The following is a 23,179-nucleotide window of genomic DNA, read 5'->3' on the forward strand; positions in this document are numbered from 1 at the left end:
GTGGAGTCATCCTTATGATGTTGCAGCGTGTAAGGTAGGATGATGATCCTCCTGATCTTGTTGTGGCTGCTGCAATAAAAGTATTACTCTGTGGCCAGGTTCCTTTGCAGAAGCTGCTTAATCTACAGAGAAGGATGTTTCATTTTTCCAATTGAAAGCACAGCTGCAGGCTTTCCTGCTATTCTGAGAAACACATGAAAGCCTTGCCAGAGAAAAGAAGGGGAAATACGTACAGGCAGGCCTGCTTTATCTTTGTGCAGACATTTCCCACACATGTTGTGTGTCAGATCTGCTGCGTTTCAGACACATGCCTTTAAAGGCTTAGCACAGAAGTAAACTAGTACTTAATGAATTAATGAATTCTTAATTAATTTTGTCATCAAGATCAAGCCATTCATGGCTTGGTAACAACGAGATCATAGAACTCTAACAGTAAGTTAATGAACTATTCATTATATTATCCTGTAACAATAAGAAGTTTTTTTTCAGGTTAAGAAGATTTAAAAATGAAGAAAGTATGCCATATGCATTTTAATATGGAGCAATTGGTTAGCGGTTATTATTATTATTATTATTATTATTATTAAATCTAACTAACTTCTGTAAAGACTAGTTCATATCACAATTTATTAACAGTTCTTTGCAGAACAATGTAGGCTGGATTTTTTTTTTATTGTCATTCTTTTTAACATTGCAAAGTTGTCCCATAATTCTTTTGAATTCTTGGCCCTGTGTTGAGTTTAAAAAAGAAAGTGCCCGACTCTGTTAGCTGAGAAAGTGTACATCATCTCAGCCAACAGTGCAGTGCTAATAGTAAAGTGCAGTGCTAGTAGTCAATACCCATCTGAGAAGCTATCATTGTCATACTGGTGCAGCTTAATTTTGGTGCCATAAAATGGCTCCGAATCACTATCTAGGTAAAAGGTTTTCCTTCTGAACTTTTGTTATGACAGTGACTTTTCTGACTTACCTGGAACTCCATCCCACAGAGGGAAGAATCTGCTGCCCGACTTCCCCCATTGTTGCTTCCTCTCCCCTTTAGCCACGGAGCCCCACCAGAGTAGATATATGTCGTGGAATGGGATCCATGGCAAAAGGGAAGAGGAACCAGCATACAACGGGAAAATTAACCTGTATGATGAAGCCGTATTGCTATATAGAGTAGTGGTTTGAGTGTTGGACTACAACTCCGGAGACCAGGGTTTGAATCACCGCTCAGCCATGAAAAACCTACCAGGTGATTTTGGGTAAATCATATTCTCTATAAACCTTGGAAAAAGGAAAAACCAAATCAGTTCTGAACAAATCTTGCCAGGAAAACCCCATGATAAGTTCACCTTAGGGTCACCACAAGTCAGAAGGCACACAACAACAACAACAACAATATAAACACTGAACCAATCTAGTCTACTCATGAATCTTTCTTTCCACAGTGCTAGCTTAGCCATATACTCGCATTCGTTGTTGACAGCTCCCTCTCACCAACAGGGAAATGGCCACAGGCAGCTGTTTCATACTTGAAGCTGAGGAGGGGGCTGGTAATGATACTGATATGTTTAAATTCTACCTTTCATCTAGAGAAGATAGGAAGGTTCATCATAGTACAGTTATTATTAATGATTTTGCCATTTTTAGTTTTTAAATGATTTAGATGATTTAATCCAGTTCAACCTCAAATAAGAAACCTCTCTACCCCACACCCCATTTAGAATATATCTTAGAAAAAATATCAAGCTTCCAAGTTTCAGTCGTTTCTGAATCATATTATCTCTTACAGAATTTTCAGACTTAGTGAATTTGAAAATATGAGAATATTTTGGGGTTTCAGAAGTTAATAGACTGTACTTTCTCCCCCACCCAATAAATCTGAGTAAATTTGTGCTCCAATTGAGTCTATCAAAGAGTGATAGAATCAGGGCAGCGGACAAAACAACAAAACTACAGGCCCCCCAACCTCGAAATTTGACAACATAACACATCATCCACGGCTCTAGGTTGATACAACAAAAAGAAAAGAAAAATAAAGTCCTAATTAGAGGGAGAGGAATAATTGTTTTTATCCAGTTGCTGCCAATTAGAAGGCTAAATTCTACCCACTTGGTCTCCTAGCAACCTACTCAGCCCAGGGGACAGGCACAGTTAGGCCTCACTTAGGCCTCTTCCACAGATTATCTAATTTGCACTGGATTATATGGCAGTGTAGACTCAAGGCCCTTCCACACAGCTATATAACCCATTTATAATCTTATATTATCTGTTTGGCACTGGATTATTTTGACTCCACACTGCCATATAATCCAGTGTGCATTTTATATAGCTGTAAAGAAGGGGCCTCATATAATCCAGTTCTAAGCAGATAATATAAGATTATCAATATACAATACAGTCTCACTTATCCAATATAAACAGGCCGGCAGAACGTTGGATAAGTGAAGATGTTGGATAATAAGAAGGGATTCAGAAAAAGCCTATTAAACATCAAATTAGGTAATGATTATACAAATTAATCACCAAACATCATGTTATACCACAAATTGGACAGAAAAAGTAGTTCCATGTGCAGTAATGCTATGTAGTAATTACTGTATTTACAAATTTAGCACCAAAATATCACAATGAATTTAAAACATTGTCTACAAAAACATTGACTACTAAAAGGCAGATTGCTTTGGATAATCCAGAACACTGGATAAGCGAATGTTGGATAAGTGAGATTCTACTGTAATATGAAATAATTACTGTGGTAATCCAGTCCAACCCAATTCTGCCATGGAGGACACAATCCAAGCACGCCCAACAGATGGCCACCCAGCCTCTCAAGAAGAAGAAGAAGAAGAAGAAGAAGAAGAAGAAGAAGAAGAAGAAGAAGAAGAAGAAGAAGAAGAAGAAGAAGAAGATCATACAATCATAAGGTTAGGAGACACCCCTACGGATCATCCAGTTCAACTTCCTTCTACCATACAGGACGACACAAACCATGCACTCCTGACAGATGGCCATCCAAGATCTGCACAATAATAATACAAATCGAATCATAGAATCAGGCAGTTAGGAGAGACCTCTAAAGGCCATCCAGTCCAACCCAACTCTGCCATTGGACAATACAATCCAAGTACTCCCAACAGATGGTCAGCCAGCCTCTCAATAATAATAATAATAATAATAATAATAATAATAATAATAATAATAATAATACAGTAATAATAATAATAATAATAATAATAATAATAAGAAGAAGAAGAAGAAGAATATCATACAATCCTAAGATTAGCAGATACCCCTAAGGATCATCCAGTTCAACTTCCTTATATCATGCAGGAGGACACAATCCAATCACTCCTGACAGATGGCCATCCAATATCTGCACAATAATAATACACATCAAATCATAGCATCAGACAGTTAGGAGACACCCCTAAAGGCCATCCAGTCCAACCCAATTCTGCCATGCAGGACACAAGCCAAGCACTCCCAACAGATGGCCACCCAGCCTCTCAATAGTAATACTAATAATAACAACAACAACATCATACAATCCTAAGGTTTGGAGTGACCCCTAAGGATCCTTCTATCATGCAGGAGGACACAATCCAAGCACTCCTGACAGGTGGCCATCCAGCCTCTACATAATAATGATGATGAAGAAGGTGATAATAATAATAATAATAATAATAATAATAATAATAATAATAATAATAATAATAATAGAATCCAAGAGTTTGGAGACACCCCTAAGGGCCATCCAGCCCAACCCTTTCTACTATGCAGCAGGACACAATCCAAGCATTCACAACACATGGACAACGTATAAATACTATACAATACTACACAGGGACATAGACCCCCTCTACCCTCACCACTTTCACAGTACACAAACAACCAAATGCATACTAAACATAAAGACAACCATACAACAGACATTCAATACCACCACTACCTCAACAATTTCTCACCAACACCACCAGACAACGCCACAGCAACGCGTGGCCGGGCACAGCTAGTGAATGCATAAAAGGAGTTAATTCAAATCTGGGAGAGGATTTTGGCCTTTTATAAAAAAAAAAAAATGATGACATTATAGGTTAATACTTGGTTCTCATTCCCCTTTCACAACAGAGGACATCGTGTTTTGCTCCCTGACTCATTCCAAAACTATTACGTTTGAAATATGAAGGAGAATTTTGTATTTTTAAAGAACACATGACATAATAAAGGAGTTTATTTTCAAAAAAACCCAAAAAACTTATCCGCAAGATGGAACAAATATTGGGATCCATATGAATAGCACCATAAACAGTTGATGCTAAATGAACAGGTAGACGAAACTGTTGGGAGAAAGGTGGCATACAAATGCAACAAACAAATAGGATAGGTAGATAAAGTCAGAGATAAACCAATAAAATCATCAAAATTGTAGGACTGGAAGTTTAAACTATCTACATGAATCAACTAAATCTTCTAGAAAAGATAATGTATGGACACTAAGTAAACCTTTCTGGGCATGACAATCAAAAGATCGGTAAAATGTTTCTGATATGGCTACGTTGGCAACTAGAGCCAACGAAGCAGACTGAGAGCAATAGCACTAGTTTACCAACTCTCCCTTGTCAATTACACCCCTCCATTGGAAGGCTCAGCTGTGTTCTACGTTTCCAAAATGGCCTGCTGCTTCGATTTATTAGAGGATAATTTCCTGTCACCACTGTCAAAATAAAATTCATTGCCAAACTGGTTCTCTTCTACATGTGTAATGCAGGGCTGCCATCTTTGCATTTTGCTTCTGCTACTCAAATGTCTTGAGCAGGCTGTGGCTATAATAAATCTGACATTCACTGGAAGCCTTCTTTTAAAACTGCCCCAAAGCGGAGAATTAAAAATAGATTAAATGATTATTTTCCGTTTCAGTCAGTTTGAAGAGAATGAGGATGACATTAGCCTTACTAAGTCAGACCTCAAGTGTACTTTTTCCTATTTGATGCCACCAAGTTATCTTGGCAACTGCAAACTTGGCTTCTCTGATGAAACAAAAAACCAATCTTCACTTTGTAAATATGCTATCACTCTGTTTATATGAAATGGTGTGGTGCTGGCATGGGCTCCCAAGACTGTAATTTGAGTTGCTGATCATAAACTGTCTAAGCCATTTTTCTTTCTTGGTATTCATTTGCACTGAGCTTGAAGATTGACTTACGCTCTGTTATGTGATCAAGGATATTTAGGACAGATAGGAAGAATGCGTAGTAAACTTTGGCAAATCAACTTCTTCCCAAGAAAATGATATTTCGGTAGGAGTATATTTCTCATTTATAGTTTTTTAAGATTAAGCACCAAATACATATATTGTTTAGAATGTTAATGTTCCAGTTAATGGCTGTAACACTGGGATGAACATTTAAATTTCACAGTGCACCCTGTATTTAAAAGTACTTTCATGAGAAATCAGTGTGGGGAAATCTTGCACAGACCTAAGGATGAATCCACACTGTAAAATTAATTCAATTTGACACCATTTTAACTGCCATTGTTCAATACTATGGAATTGCAAGAGTTGTTGTTTTACAAGGTCTTTAGCCTTCTCTGCCAAAGGATGCTGTTTAAAATATCCATGGACTTACTTAGTGACCTTGGGCAGGTTTGGTTTTGGACCAACTAAAACCAGGAAGCAACATATCCGGCTGGATGTGCACTGCCATATAATCCAGATTATCAAATCAAATAATCCAAATAACCTGTTTTGAACTGGATTATATGAGTCTACACTGCCATATAATCCAGTTCAAAGCAGATAATCTGGATTTTATATGGCAGTATAGATGGGGTCAGAATCAGATATGACTGGAGCCTGTTCTCAGGAAGGACCTGGATGGAGCTGAAACTGAGTTTGAATGCTGGTCTTAATGGTGATGGAGTTTGTAGCCTCAAATTGCAAACTGTTTTACCTGGCACTCCCCTTGAGGCTCACGCAAAAACTGCAGCTAGTACAGAACACAGCTGCTTCACAGTTGCTCAGTGTCACTTTGGGACCTTCCAGGCAGTCTTTTAATCCAGGACAAAGAAGTGGGGCAAAAAATTGTGGTACCTTAAGGAAAGTCCAGATACAGTGACTCACTCCCTGTAAATGGTCCCCCGGTGTCCTGAAAGGTTATAGCGGATTTTTCAAAATGGATGTGGGACTTCTGCCAGATGTTTTTTTTAATTTAATTTAATTGATGCTCTAAGATGTGCTGGACCTCATAAGTGCAAGTGTGGATATAAGATGATGTATCTCTCCTCATCCTCTTGTTGCCTTTACGTTTGCCTTCTTGAACCGTTTCCCTTTGGGGTCACTTGCCTGCCATGCTGGTACCCACTGTATAATTTAAAGCTCTGTTTACTTTCATAAATATGAGAACAAAGGAATGGTTGGAGAGAGTTCTCATGGGGATTGCTATCCTCTCGTGCTTTCATTTAACCACCTATGTGTCAGTGGTCCCATTTGTTTACTTCTCTCATCAGCTGTTTCGGGATTATAAAAAGATGATTAGAGCAGTCCACACTAGCGTATCACAACCAGGCATCTACAGTCCTCTGTAGCAGTACATTTTTCAGCCGATTGCAAAATTTAAAAAGGGCCCTTTTAACATGTGTTTTCAGCCAATCCTGCGATCCAGAGCACATTTTTCTGAGCTTCGACTAGCCACCCACCTCCCTTCATTCCAGTTTCTTGTGGATTTTAAGGACTGCATAGAAGGGGCCTCTGTCTCTGCCTATAACACCCTTGCTGAAGCCTCTGAGTTGCATAGCAGCATGATATCCCTTTGACATGCAGGGAAAGTGAAGGGTCAAGCAATGCCTCCAAGTAAGAGATTTGACAGTTGCAAAGCTCTGTCTCTAATGACCGGCAGAGCCCTAAACCTTTGCCTTCCTCACCTTCTCTAATGTCATCTCTCCTTACAACTGAGATCTTCTGAAAAGCCATTCCTGGTAGTTTCACACAAGTCTGAAAACGCATCTACACTGTAGAATGGATACAATTTTAACACAACTTTAGTGCTATGGCACCCCCGGAGCTGTAGTTTTATAAGGTCTTTAGCCTTTTCTACTAAAGATTGCCGATTCCTCACCAAACTACAACTCCCAGCATTCCATAGCATTGAGCCATGACAATTTAATTGGTATTCTAGAGTGCAAATGCACCCTGAGATCTATTTGCAGTTCATCAGGAATAGGTGGCTTTAATGTATTATTTAAGTAGGCATTTGGTTTTTAATATGTTTTGATTAATGGTAGTGGTAAGAGAAAGCCAAAGTTGAGAAAAAATTTGGCAACCATTTTATTAAATCCTTGCAAATTAAGGTCTGAAACAAATATAAAAGAAATTTATATCTCAAAACACCCCTATGGCTCTCGCCATTAGAGGCTAACCAGAGAAGGCTATTGGGCTGGAAAACATGGCCAACTTATAAAGAAATTTTGGTAAAAAAAGATGGGAACCTCCAGTTGAAACCCCACGAAGAGCTATCCCCCCCCCCAAAAAAAACAACATTTCATGGTTTCAGTATATACAAATTAAGGAACACTATAACAGACAAAAAATAAGTTTTAGCGAAAAATATGAATTCTGGGATAAACTACTACAAACGGAAAAAAGAATATAACAAAAACATACAACAAATTAATTGAATGGGCCAAAGAAACAGAGGAGATAAAAAATTGTATGATAAGATGGGCAAGAAATATTGATAGACCTATAAAAATTAGAGAATGGGAGCAAATATGGAACAAAAAACTAAAATATTCCTACACCTCGAATCTGAAAGAAAATTGGTTAAAAATAATACACTGGTGATATATGACACCGAAGAAATTGGGAATAATGTGTAAAAAGACCGAAAATAAGTGCTGGAAATGTAAAGAACATGTAGGTTTCTACTATCATATGTGGTGGTCTTGTGAGAAAGTATTTAACTACTGGAAAATGGTTCACAAAGAATGTATAAAAATTTTAAAAATTGACTTTCCAATGAAACCTTAATTTTAATTGCTAGGGATGTTTGATACAGAAGTCTTTGAAGACCCGAATATTGACAAATTATTAACATATTTTTATAACTGCGGCCAGGATAGTCTTAGCTAAACAGTGGAAAACAGAGGTGATACCTTCGAAGGAACAGTGGCTAGATAAAATACTAGAGATAAAAGACATGGATAAACTAACTTTTTTGACAAGAAAGAATACTGACAGAGGCATTAAAAAGACAGATGGGACATCTTTTGAAAAATACTTAGGGGAGGAAGAGGACATATCACAAGGTAAGAAACAGGGAAAGAACTTATCAATACTCTTCTTTTTTCCTTCATGGTTTAGAAAGAGAGTTAGAAGCAACTGTTTAGACAGAAGGAAGAATAATGGAAGTCAACACCCTATTCCCGCCCCCTTCCCCCCCCCCCCCCCCGCCCGCTCTCCCTGTCTTTCCCCATAACCTGCCCTTGTCTTTCATTCCTTCTCCCCTCCAGTAACCCCTTCCCTTTCCTTTCCCCCTTTTCTCCCCCATTGCTTCCCTCTCTAGACCCCTTAATTTTTACCTTTCTGTTTTACTATAATGTAAAAGTTTCCTCAGTAAAAATAGTTTAAAAATATGTTTTGATGGATACATTGTATATGTGGCTTTTTAATTTTATTACGGCACATTAAAATATAATAAAATAGAAACACAACATGACTGCTTTTAGGTTGTATTTTTAGCATGCATTTTAAAACTAGAGATTTGGTATGATTGTGATATAACTTTTGTACTAAGAAGAGTTTTTTAAGTTATATTACACTTTTAGACAGTTGTATGCTACCTTAAATCCTGTAGTATCCAGTTTTAGTACTATTTTTTTTTGTTTTAATTTGTGTTCTTTTTAACCTATTGTAGTCTGCTATAAAATCCCTGACATTAAATGTTTTATAAATTCTATACAGTTAATAAATTTCAGGTCCAATTTTCCATTTGTGTAATAGAAATAATAATGACAAATCTTAGTGCATTATAGGATGAGGTAAATCAAGTTTACAACTGTAGCCATAAGAAGATGCATTAGGTCAGAAACATCAGCCATACCCTAAGCAATTACTTATTTCACACTTTTTGGGAAGCTAGACTTATATCCATATTATTTAGTGTCTGTAGGACACATTTATTCTAGACAAAGGGCCAAACTAAAAATAAATGACCAAATGACAAATTACATAGAAATTCAAAAAGGGACTCAACAAGGGTGTCCCCTGTCGCCTCTACTGTTTATTTGGATATTAGAAATTTTGAAGAACAGAATTAGAGAGGCTAGCAAAATCAAAGGAGTCAGGGTAAAAGGATATGAATTTAAAGGAAAGGCATATGCAGATGACTTGGTCTGCTTCTTAAGGGAACCATTAAAAAGGACATGCACATTATTGGAGATTATTAACAAATTTAGCATGGTGTCGGGCTTTAAAATCAACAAGGAGAAATCTGTTTTTCTAACCAAAAATTTATCCAATAGTGATACGGCTGACCTAGAGAAATTATCTAACTGTAAGGTAGTGCCAAAAGTAAAATATCTTGGACTATGGTTAACTAACAAAAATAGTAAACTCTATCAAAATAACTATGACAAAACGTGGAAGGAGATAAAAGGAGACTTTGAAAATTGGCAAAGACTCCAACTTACCTGGTTAGGGAGGATTGCAGTGATCAAAATGATGGTATTACCCAAAATGTTGTTTTTGTTTCAAAATTTACCAATTATCAAGGGGGTAAAGGTGTTTGAAAACTGGAAGAAAGATCTGGTTAAATTCATTTGGAATGGGAAAAAAGCTAGAATTGCCTATAGGAATCTTATCGATGTGAAGGACAGAGGGGGCCTGGCATTCCCAGATCTCAGATACTATTACAAAGCTGCTAATTTTAGCTGGCTAAAGGACTGGATTAAATTGGACAACAAAGAATTACTTAAATTAGAGATACACAATTTAAGATATGGTTGGCATGCTTATTTATGGGATGAAAAGGATATGGTGAACAAAGAATTTAAAGGGCATATTACAAGATCCAGTCTTTTAGCAACATGGAAAAGGTATAGAGCCCAAAACCCCTCTGTGGCTGCGCCCATTGGAAGCAGTCTTGAGACCAGCTACATGCACTGAAGTTGGAACATATGAGGAATATTTAGTTAAAGAAAGAGGGCAATGGACACTTAAGAGCAGAGAAGAATTAGGGATAAAAGATTGGTTCAGTTTCTACCAACTGCACGATAGATTTAGGAAGGATGCGGCGGTAGGATTTGCATCCAAAAAATCTGAGTTAGAATGTATCTTTGACAGAGACAACAAAGGTTACCTCAAGGCTCTATAAATTTATTTTAGACTATAACTTAGCAGACAATCAAATAAAAACTGTTATGATTTCTTGGGCCAAAGACTTTGGTAGAAACATAGATCTGGAAGAGTGGGAACATCTTTGGAAAAAGGGGTTTAAATTCTCTCTGGCCAGCTCAATTAGAGAAAATATGTTTAAAATGTTTTATAGAATATACATAACTCCAGAGCTTCTGGCGAAAATAGAGAAAACAGAAAGAGGGGCCTGTTGGAGATGCAAGAAAGGGAAAGGAACATTTTTCCACGTATGGTGGACCTGTAATACAGTTCAAGAATTCTGGATAAAAGTGGTGAAACAAACAAACAATATGATTACCAAAAAGATCAAGAAAAACCCGGAAATGTGCTTATTAGGTTTATTTAGAAGGCGTATTAGTGCAGGAGACGAAGAAATTTGCCAATATTGTTTTGTTGCAGCAAGACTAATAATAGCTAAAACATGGAAGGGGGAAGAAGAGCTAGGTATTAAAGACTGGAGAGATAAACTGGGGGAATATATCCAAATGGCCAAGCTAACAAATAGTAACAGAGGAGGAAATAATAAAGATTTTGTAAACAAATGGAGGCTGGCACTTGGGTATCTGGAAAAGAAGACAAAGGTAGATTTGATGACTGCCATAAAGGGGATTTAGAGAAAGAAGATACATGGGTAGTTGATGGTTAGTTACGTGATACTTACTGAGGGGTATCGGAGGTCTAGGGGGTTGGATTCACGGTGAGGGGGACAAGGATAAGTTAAGGTATAACAACGGTACAGCCACTCTGTGAATATCCATTAGTTTAACGAGCGCTGGCTGTACACTACAGTGCAAATCTTTATATCTTTCTGTATTTTTTTCTTTTTTGTATGTGTGTATTTTATTTTACTTCTTGTTTTTCACTTTCATGAATGTCTGTTATAATTTCTAAAAGAAAAAAAGAAAAAAAAAGAAAAGAAAACATCAGCCATAACCTAAGCAATTACTTATTTCACACTTTTTGGGAAGCTAGACTTATATCCATATTATTTAGTGTCTGTAGGAAATAAACAGAGGAAATAACCTATATTTATTATGCCTTATAGTTTATGGATAGTTTGAATGGTGCCCTGTGTTAAGGGGGAAAGACAGAACATACCAGTTTTAAATCTGAGGGTATAAATATATTTTAGAATAATAAAAATGACAATTTTAGGCTTCATCTACACTGCCATTTAATTCGCATTTGCTTGGTGCATCCACATGATGCACACAGGTGAATGCGTTTTTCAACAATTTATCAAACTTGACCTTGGGCTAAAAAAATTCCAGCAATGATTCAAATATTCCAGGAAGATCCAGACCTTTGCTCTGTTATCTTGGCAGTGGGGACTGCCACCTTGCATCGCCATATGCAATCCAAGATCTCATTCCAATAGCCATCCCACACTTCCCAGGCTCAGGCAGGCTGGGAAGGTGGGATAGCAATATTTTCCCATCCCCAGAACCCCCATTCCACAAGAAACTAATAAAAGCATCCCTTACCAGACTGCAAGGTGTGTACTTCCCAATTCAGCATTATTTTTGAAGCAACAAACCATTAGAGGAGGGGAAGGAGCTTACTGCTCCCAGGCTCCATTGCTATCACAATGATGCTGAATCAGGAAGTACAGACCTGCAAAAATATTAAATAATATTCTGTAGATTTGCACTGGAATGCCAGTGCAGGGAGGGTAGGAAAGCTAGCTGATGCCCAGTCCTGCCAAACCAACTTTGACAAATCTGGGCTATCTGGCTTTTCTCCTGCCACAGAGGCACCTTAGGGGAGCCTGGCTTTTAGTCGTGCCAAAAGTGACTTGAGAACATACTGCAGGTCACTTCTGGTGTGAGAGAATTGGCTGTCTACAGAGGCGTTGCCCAGGGGGTGCCCAGATGTGATAGCTGGGAGGCTTCTGTCATGTCCCCGCAAGCTAGAGCCGACAGACAGGAGCTCACCCCGTCTTGCAGATTCAAACCGGCAACCTTCAGGTCAGCCATCCAACCATCAGGACTCTCAGGGCTCTTCCACACAGCCATATAACCCAGAATATCAAAGCAGAATAACCCACAATATCTGCTTTGAACTGGGTTATCTGAGTCCACACTGCTCTATATCCCAGTTCAATGTTTGATGCTAAATTGGCAAATATAGTAATTCCTACATAACATTACCATGTATTGAACTGCTTTTTCTGTTGATTTGTTGTAAACATGATGTTTTGCTGCTTAATTTGTAAAATCATAATGTAATTTGATGTTTAATCTGCTTTTCCTTAATCCCTCCTTATTATCCAACATTTTTGCTTATCCAACGCTTTTATGTTTCAGTGATTGGTTGGGGGGGGGGGGGCAAATTTTTGTTCACTTACACTTGAAAATTACCTAGGGCCAGCCCTGCTTATAAATGTAGTTAAGGTTGCCCTGGCATGGAAAGCCTTGAGGACCACTTAATATGACGTGGTGTGCCAGATTCGGCCCATCCCTCTTTGATTTGATACATGTGATTAAAAATATTTTCCCCTAATATATGCATTTTGAGGCATGGTTTCCCTAAGGTGTCTATTTTAATGCATACACACATGCACACATACATAAAAAATGCATCTGAAAATGCATATTAATATTCATTTTTTTCAAGTCACAAACTGATGTAAAAACAGCATCAAGTAAGCCAAAGACAGGAGAAAGAAATCAGCAGCTAGGAGCATCTGAAGTTGAATACTTTATTGCATCATCGTCCTGCTTCAGCCTCTGAATGGGAAGTGACTCAAATTGCATTTTCTTCCACAAATAACTTTCCCATGGTTATATATACTTTCCCTCCATTTCTAATATCATTCTCAGAAAATCTATGAAAGAGAAAAAGATGGCATAGAAACGTAATGGCTTCTAATTGCTGCCATGAGGATCACTCCATCTGGAAACATACTGGGACTACTGGGAGGTGCCAAAATTGATAGATCAATCCATCCTTACTTTAGACTTCTTTTTGTCTACAGTTCATCACTTTTGAATGTATTCAGTTTGAGACATAGAAGAAAAAACCATTTTTTAAGGGAGAGGCATCCCAAGGAATCTCATTCATCATTTGGTTTTGACAGAAGTGCCGAACCCAGTGTGAGGATTTTTAGACAGTTCATGTTCTGTGGGAAATTATTCTGTTTGTATTAGTATCTCATGCCAGCTGCTTGAGAGTTCCGGTTGCTTGAATTCTGGTTAACTGAGAGTCTATTGTACAGTATATTGTTAGAGCAGACAAAGCAGCTTGCATATGCCTATGGGGAGGTGTAGTAACTTCCTTGTGCCAACTAGGCTCTTCCTTTCTGGGAATGTGAGTCAGAAAGAGGCAGATCTAACCTGAGATGTCTTTAGAGGCATCTTGAGAAGGGCTTTGCACTTTGACTTTACAGAATTTTTCTGCATATATAACATGCCACATAGCAGTATCTTATTTTCAAAAGTGGTTCCCTGGTGAACAAGACAGAGGAGTGAGCGTGTGTGAGCCAGAATGAAAGAATACCTCCAGATGAAGATGGAGAGCTGACATACATGAGGGCGAGGCAACCTAACACCCTATTAGCATCATCAACTTTATACTGCATTCCAAGAACATCCCATCTCATGTTTCTTGCTCATACACTGAAAATAATTGCAACCCTGGGAAAATTTAGTTGGATAGGGACATTTCTGTAGCCATATAACATTCCAAATATAAAGAAAATTGCAGTTCTGGTCTGGTTTTCATTAAGTTTCTAAGCAATAGCTGGCAAAACAGACAAGTGATTCAAGCAGCTTCAGCGTAGAATACGTGATCTTCTTTAAGGTCAGGTTTTTATTAGAGTGGATATGATATGATATATTCCCTTTCTGGTTTAGAAATAGATTGTCCTGCTGGAATGCAACTTAGGCTAAAAAGAAAGAAGGGTTGCACCTGTCCCCATACATTTAACTAACTACTTCAAATTAGGATTTACAGAGTGCAGGAGGTGAAAGTGTAAAGGAGCATTAATGGGGCTTTACCTAACAAAGATCCCAGGTTCAAGCCCTGGTGGGATTGGGAAAGACCCCTGTTTGAAATCGTGGAGTATAGGTAGGCAACATGTTGTTGGACCATAAGTCACAGCATCCATAGACAAGAGGAATTCATGGCCAATATTAAATACTGGCAGTTAGAGTCCAACAGCATTTGGAGAGCTTCATGATTCCCAACTCTGTCTTAGAAAGCTGGCTGCTGAAGACTGCAATTCAGTGTGGACTCAATATAAGATGTTTTCCTACATCAATTTTGAAATCCCAGTATAACAAATCACACTTGAAATTGAGAGAAAGAATGGAAAACAAAATGTCGGTGGACAATAAAATAGATTTAAAGATGGGCTTGAAGCCAACCTAAAAACATGGAGTATAAACATCAAGAACTGGGAATCCCTGGTCCTCAAGTGTTGCAACTGGAGGTCAGCTGTTACCAAAAGTTCTATGGATTTTGAACAGGCACAAATAAAGGTTGAAAGGAAGAAACATGTCAAGAGGAAGGTGCATCAAGCAAATCCTTGTTGTGGCTGCTTTCCATCTGGAAATCTATGTCCTCAATGTGAAAGACCATGTGGATCCAGAATAAGTCTTCACAGTCATTTACAGATCCGCCACCAAAACCCTACCTCTGGAAGACAATTATACTCCACCATGACTGATCACTCATGATGACCCACTCAATTCTCCTCCAGCACCACATTTCAAATGAACAAAATTTCACATCAGCTATCTTCACTATTTAGCTTTTGTATTCTTACATAGAAGTTGGAAATACGATCACCTATTACAACGTATCAAGACAGATTACAGATAGATTTTACTGAAAACTTCAATATCCTTCTGTAGATCAATTGCTGTAATTGTGGAATATCTTAAAAAGAAAAGAAAATAGAATTAAGATATGTTAAGATGATTCTGGTAGTGTGAAAAATGCTATCTTGAATCTTTCCTTAACCTTTGGGTCTGTAGGAAATTTAGGATGCATCTACACTGTGAAACCACTTTCCATGGTTCAGTGCTATGGAATCATGGAATTTGTAGTTTTGCAGAAAAGGCAAAAGACTTTGTAAAATTCCAAGTCCTGTGATTCCGTAGCATTGAGCCATGACAGTTAAAGTATTATCAAATTGAATTGATTCTACAGTGTAGATGCACCCACACAACACAAGATATGTAGCTGCTTTATACAAGACAAAAGATGATTTCAACCTCCCCTCCATTCAAAATGCATAGTAATAAGGCTAGTTATTTTGGCACTTGAGACAGAAAAAATCACAAGCGGCCCTTCTTGCAAGTAAAAATAACAGCACAAAGAAGAACCATGTATGCCACCTTGAGCTCATTGGAGGAAAGGTACAAAAATGGAACTCATACAATAAAAAAGTAAAATATAATGTTTCCTGCTTCAGATTCGTAGGTTAGACTGTTTTTGGAAATATCCTACTGTGTATTACCTGGCAAATAGGGGATCAAGGTGAGGTTAGGCACAGCAGTAAATGGCTTGTGTGGATCCAGATATGTTAAATGAGTGTCTTGGGCCCCTTCCGCACAGCTGTATAAAATCCACATTGAACTGGATTATATGGCAGTGTGGACTCAGATAATCCAGTTCAAAGCAGATATTGTGGATTATCTGTCTTGATATTCTGGATTATATGGCTGTGTGGAAGGGCCCTCAGATAGACTGTCTGGGCCTCCTTTCACTTCCTCTAAATCAGGGATAGATCACCTTTCCAGATGTTGTTGACCTGAAACTCCATAGCATTCCTCGCTATGGGCTGTGTTGATCAGGTAACTGGATATCACAGTTCAACAAAACCTATATGTCCATGCGATTCCCATCTTGCTCTGGGTTATTCTCTGCAACCACAGACTCTCTGTTCCAATGTCCTTGAAAGTGGCTTAGTTGAGTCATTACTTCATTTTCTGTATTTCCATGCAATGTTGTAATTTAATTATTTCTGCTTACCCCTTGTATCTGCCTAAACAGCTGCTGGGATAACAAGCTCACTTTTCATAAGCTTTAAATACCATACTGCTGTTCTCTGCCAGATTAGAAATAATAGGATCAAAGGAACAACATATCTGGGATGCATGTTGGTTTTCTTTGTTATTTCCATTGGAAATATTTCACTGACAGGCCAGTCATCACATGAGGACATTGGGGGGGGGGGGAGTTTAAGTCAACAGATCTCAAATTCTGGCAGAGAGAAATACTTTGGGTGTTTATCTTTGTATATTACTCGAAATGTAATGATTCTGCAGCATACATTATTTCACATCCTCAAAATCAGGATTACAATTGCCATTTTTTAAATCCAGATAGGGCTTCTATACCTTACATACTTGTGAAAATAACATTACATCTATGCCCTCCACCACTGCCTCCCAAATCCAGGAGAAATTCCTCCAGGACCATTAGCCTCCTGCAACTACAAAAAAAAATCATAGTCCTTAAGATGCTATTACTGGAGAACAGGATTTGAATCCTTGCTTGGCCAAAAAACCTATTGGACATGTTGCACCTTCTCAGCCTTAAAGGAAGACAATGGCAAATCTTTTTTGAACAAATCTAACCAAGGAAATTTTGTGATAGGGTCACTTTGGACTCAGGATATGATTAAAACAACTTGAAGACACACAGCAATAACAGCAGTAGCAGCAGCTGTTGTAACAACAAGATTTTTCCTTTAATTTATTTTTGTACATTTCAAAAACACAAGCATTCTTCTCCTGAAGAAAAAGGTGGCAATTGTAAACATTATACAGAACCATTTTCATACATTTATCTAATTTCACACACATTGAGAAGCTTTTTGATGGACCACACGAAATTCCTTCCATTGTCAAAAGTAGGAAGAGAAATTAATTTAAATCTTCCACATACATATATTGGGTTTTCTTTTTCTTTAATTAGTACTAAAACTCAAAATGTATGGGAAGCATTTCAAAAGTCATCACCAGTCTTTAGAGGATAGTGAAGACAAGAAATGAATGGAAGTACTTAGTATATATGCACCATAGAGATTAAACTCAGTATGTGTTTGCGTATATTAGAGTGTAGCCAATACAGATGTTGCTCACTTGCAACTTTCAGAATCCTCCACCTTGGTTATGCTAGCAAGGTCTAGTAAAAATTGTAATTTTGCAAAATCTGAGGGCCCCATGTGCCAACCTGATTTAGGACCTCTGAAATTTGACACCCAACCCCTCATGCCGAAGTAATGCCTAAGGCAGTGCTAGAACTTTTTAAACTTGTGCCCCACCACCAGCCTATGTAGCATTATGCAGGCATTCCGAATATCTCCAGCTCCTGCTGTCTTCCATTCTTCCCTGGTGAGGATAAAGCGGCAGAGAGTGACGACATAGATATCACAATGCCAATGTACATTAGTGAAGATATGTTACCAATGGAATTTTCCCAGTTCTATAAACCAGCCTTCTCTGCCTTTTACAACTTTCTCAGCTCTTTAAACCAGCTTTCTCTAATGTGCCACTTTACAAGTTATACCAGGCTACAACTTCCAACATCCAGAGTCAGCATAGCCATTGGCCAGTCTGGCTGAGACTATGTAAATTGTGGTTCATCACTTTAAAGATGGTTCCAGCCTGGAACTTCCAGGTTAGAGAATACTGTTCTAAATACACTTGTTTCATCAAGGCTGCTAAAAACACACAATCATCTAAAAACATATAAAAACATTCTACAAAATACACATATTAAAACTTATTTCTACAAAATACATATTACAAAACACAGAACAGAGATTAAACATAAGACACAAGTTTAAAATTCGTGATTAAAACTGGCTTTCATACAGCTTCATAGTTGCAGTTATAAAATTCAGCAAGGACAGGAGAGGTATTCTCCTTTTGTATGGTTACCCTCTCCAAAATGTTCCCTTCTATGTTGTGTTTCACCTTGGGAAAAGGATCTACTACCAGAGTGCAGACATGCAGTCCTGAAGAGACAAAAATTACACACTATTGATAACTTCAAGGCGTTGAAAGCCTGCATCTGGGCTTTTGCTGATTGGGGACTCCCACTGACTTCGGAGGTGGATAGAGTTTGCTTTGTGGTGGAATTAATGGAGAGTTGTCATTTGCCCTCTTGAAACTGAAGCCATTCAGAGCTTGGGCTTAATCATATGGTTTTAGGTAATGTAAAGAGCCCATGATGGGCTTATGTGAATATAGAGAGGAGCCAGTCCCGGGACAATGAAAAGGCTTATGTAAATACAGACAACTCAATTGAAAGCATTCCGAACAATACAAATCCTATTGAGGCGCAATTCATATCTGATATTTCTGAAACACCTGGATGTTTCCCTGGGTCCTTATCCTAACTGCATTTTAAAATGGAATTTTTCCTGTTTGTTTTGCCTCCTAGCAGGATACCAGACCAGTTTCCCAGATGTATAACCCCAGCAGTTTCACAAGCACATACACTATATATTTTTAAGTCCTGCATGCGCTGGAACATGTGGTATGCCCCTAAATGTGTGCTGCAGCACACATTAGAGATGTGTGTTTTGTGGCCACCGTTGCCTTGAGTTGGCTTTGAACTTCAATATGTAGTCTGTGTAGAAGGGTTCTATTCCCCACTTGGCCATGGAAACCCAGACATAGTCAGAATAAGTGCTACCTAAATTTCTTCCAATAATTTTTCACAACTTCTAACATTGTTTGAAAGATACAAAAAATGAAACACCAGCTGTTACTTTCACTATAGAGATCTGTTGACTTTTGAGCCATATTACCGAACAAAATCCACCATCTGAGTCAAAGACATCAAGTAGTTAATTGTCTTCCATATCATCCATGCAAGATAATATGCTGCCTGTGACAATATAACAAATGGCATTCTTCGCCTGCTGAAGTAAATGTGCATAGGATCCAAGCCAGCCATGTTATTTTGGCACAGTGAGTAGTTAATCCCTTAGCACTTCTCCCTAGCAAGAAAAAAAGTAATTAAGAATTTATTGACCTTTCATAACACAGCAACTCTGCTGACTGAAGTGACTTCCTTACTGGCTAATTTAAGGGCTGGCTCTGATCCATCTCAACTGGCATCCATTGGAGACTGGTGTGGCATTAATGGGAGAGTTTTTCGTGTTTGATGTCTCCCATGCACTCAGCTTGCACTGTTTCATAATACGGTGTGTGAAGTGGCCAGGTTTACCAAAGGGATGTCAACATATGAAAAGTGATGTCAATCCTAGCTTTATTTTTGTCTCCAAAGAGTGAAGAGCCAGTTACATGGGATTATGCAGTCATTTTGGATTCTTAACCACATGCCCAAACAAGGAATTATTTGCGACCTCTAGTCCACGACATGGGCACTGATTCAGGAAACTTTTAGGCTTTGGTCACAAGAGTTTAACTTAAGCTCTTGCAAGTATGACTTGCTTATTGAATTATCCCCAGTGTAAATTTGACATTGCAGTATCCAGTTGACTAAAGGTCTAAAAACTACTACATACAATATGCAGGAATCAGATAAAAGCACCCAGTACTTTTGTCTACATAAATTATTTGCAACAAGATTACTTTCTCAGTTAAAATCCTCACCCGTACTTTTAACCAACATTTTTGCAAAGTTTTGTAAAGAACTGTGGTGCAAAAATGTCATTTAACTGATATAATATGAAATAATTATGTGTTTAGAAATTTTTAGAAGCTAATTGAGAGAGTTGTCCTGATATATGCTAGAATGAAAAAGAAACCCACTTGAAGGTTGGAATAAAATATTGCAGCTGGTGCTGAGAATTGTCAGAAAATACTCTGAGACAACAGAAACTACATTTGGATCGTTTAAAAGCCCAGTAGAATTATAGCAACAAATACTGCAATCTCCTGATTCTTTTTTGCCCTGCATAGAGGAATCTTACATTGTCTTAACCACCATTTCCACAACTCAGGGTGGTTCTTCACAGGAACAAAATGCAACCCCAAACATACTGGTTCAGGGTTGCATTGTGGCCATATAAGGTACTGTCAACCGTGTCTGTAGCAGGACACCATCCTTGCAGCCCAGCCATGGTGAAGCCAGTTTCCACCCTTCCACCTTAAATGACTGTATGGAAGCACTCTCCAAAGAAGTAATTTAGGGAATGTAACATTTAGTCCATTCTCTAAGTGCAACTAGTTAATGTCACAGTAACTCCTCGTATTACTTGTATTCCCTGAAGTCAAGAAATCGCTTTCACATTTACTTATTGACCTTTTGATTCTTGTCTGCAGGACATCTCAGGACTCTATGGGGAGATGGGGAAATTATCCTAATGCAGTCTAACACGTATCTATTTAGAGGGAAAGCACATGGTAATTAAATGGGCCTTATTTCAAGTTATGTGTGTAGATAGGATTGGAGCTAGAAGTACCAAAAAGTACCATCTTTTCTCTCTCTCTCTCTCTCTCTCTCTCTCTCTCTCTCTCTCTCTCTCTATATATATATATATATATATATATATATATATATATATATATTCATGTATGTGAACCTCATGTATAAGTCAATGGCAAGTTTTGGGGCCAAAATTATATATTTTGACATGCTACGTGAAGAAATAGAGATTTATTCTGCAGAGAGGATGCTGCCGCAGGGCGTCATTTGCTCTTAGCTGCTACTGCCATTTTCTCACCTAGTCATTCAAAATGACCAGAAACAGTGCCAAGGCAGTGCTTCTTTTAACTTTTAACTTCTTTTAACTTTTAACCAGGAGAGATGAAGCATTTCACCACTTTACATAGAGAAAGGGATAGTTTATTTATTGACAAGAGTGAAGGTATGATACAGTAGAGCCGTGGTTATCTGAGATAAAGGGGCGGGCCCCATCTCAGATAACCGAACAGCTCGGATAGGGCGAGAGCTCACTGAGGGATGTCTCCCCGGATCCCTCAGCTAGGCCCTTGCCGGAGGAAAGAGTTTCTTCCAGCAATGGACTGGCCAAGGAAAACTCACAGCACGCTCCTCGCGTCCCTCCGTGAAACGAGGAGTGTGCCGCGGGTTTTCCTTGGCCAGGCCATTGCTGGAAGAAACTCTTTCCTCCGGCAAGGGCCTAGCTGAGGGAGATCCGGGGAGATGTCCCTCAGCGAGCCCTCGCCCCTTGGGAGGTAGCCCATGAGCACTGATATCTAGCAGCGCTAGTGGGCTGCTTCCCAAGGGGCGAGGGCACGGCCCAGGGAGGCAGCCCATGAGCAGTGCTGCAGCAGCGATCGCGGGCCCTTCCGGGTGCTTCCTCCTCCCTCTCCTTCCCCTTCTCTCACACTCCCTTCACTCGAGAGCAGGAGAGGGAGAGGGAGGGATGCCCCCGGCAGCGCCTCGGATAAAGCGGATCTCAGTTAACCGGAACTCGATTAACTGGGGCTCTACTGTACTCATATTGATCCATGGATAAGTTGACCTAGATTTTTGGTTTTGATTTTTGACTAAAATTTCTAGACTTAATATGAGCATAACAGTATTTGTTTATAAAAATACCATATTTCACCTCATAATAGTCACATTTTTATCTCTTTTGGAGGGAGGAAAATAGAGGTAATTTTCCCCCCAGCTACAGGGCTATGTTACTTGGCTAGCAACCATGTAATGCCCCATCACTCCAAAGGGGCAGGTGCATGGGTGAGTAAAGCTTCACTTACCTGTTTACCCATCACTTTGGAAAGGAAAGGGGGTGGACGTACAGAAAAGTAAAGCTTCACTCACTTGCGCACCTGCCCCGTTCCAGCTATTGGGTTTCACTTGGCTGTCAGCTGAGTGAAGCCCTGTATCTCCAAAAGGGCAGGTACATGGGTGAGTAAATGAAAGGTGTGACTATTATGCGAGGAACACAAAAATACCAATTTTTCCACCACAAAAATGGGGATGTGATTATTACGCAGTGGCAACTATTATGCGAGGAAATAACAGTTTCTATATCCTACTCTATGTGGAAAGATTTCAGGATGGAACAGAATAAAATTACTTTGGAAAATTTAACATATGGAGCCATAAACATAATTTACAATCTAAAAACGCGGCTGAAAACATTACAAGTTAAAATAGTTAAAACGATCTACAAACTTTTTTTCAGCTATACTTTCCCATAAATTTGCTATAGGATTGCATGAAGCTGTCCTACAGTTCTCCATAAAAATATATCACCTTTCTTAGCGTCTTTCCATTTTTAGTATAGAACAACACCTTTCTAATAACAAAATGTGGGAAGGAGAGAAAGCTGGAAAAGGCACACAACTGTCACCATTATGAAAGTAGAAAACGTTGCATATACTTGGTGGAAGGCTAAGTAGGGCATATACTTGAGTAAGGAGCTGCTGAAATCCCACAGCTACTTTTTCATTAAAGAGGCTGCTGAACGGATTAACACAGAGCTTCATGTAGAAGGAGGCTTTCATTCACAGAAGGCATATCTTACATCATTTCCTAATGTGTTGCAAGTGAAAAATAGAACTAGATCCCAAGATGTTTTGCCACTTGTGCAATGGCATCTGCAAATGCATGCACAATTTCTTAGCCAAGTGGAAGCATGGGAATGATTTTGAAGCCTATACATTGTAGCACAAGATGCACTTTAGGTTTGTGCATGCATTTGTAGAGCAGATTGGTGTAGGCTGCAGTCCAGAGCAGTCCCTACCATTAAGCAGAGAGGTGATTACATCAAGTAATAGATTTGATGTGTTACATTAATGACATACTTAATTCATATTTTAATGCCAAAGATGGAGGAAGAGGCTGCAATGTTTTCTGCCTCCTGTCCCAAAATGATTT

At 38.7% G+C, this 23,179-nt stretch overlaps 1 protein-coding gene across 1 annotated transcript in view; it reads left to right on the forward strand.

The window, feature by feature from the left end:
• Window positions 1-286: 286 nt before the first annotated feature.
• mettl21c (methyltransferase 21C, AARS1 lysine) overlaps window positions 287-23,179 on the forward strand; it is a 41,126-nt gene continuing 18,233 nt past the window's right edge. Inside the window, exon 1 of the mRNA XM_062975469.1 lies at window positions 287-432. The gene's annotated coding sequence lies outside the window, so the exon portion shown is untranslated. The remainder of the gene's footprint in view (window positions 433-23,179) is intronic.

This window comes from Anolis carolinensis, chromosome 3, assembly GCF_035594765.1.
Source record: "Anolis carolinensis isolate JA03-04 chromosome 3, rAnoCar3.1.pri, whole genome shotgun sequence".
Taxonomy (NCBI): domain Eukaryota; kingdom Metazoa; phylum Chordata; class Lepidosauria; order Squamata; family Dactyloidae; genus Anolis; species Anolis carolinensis.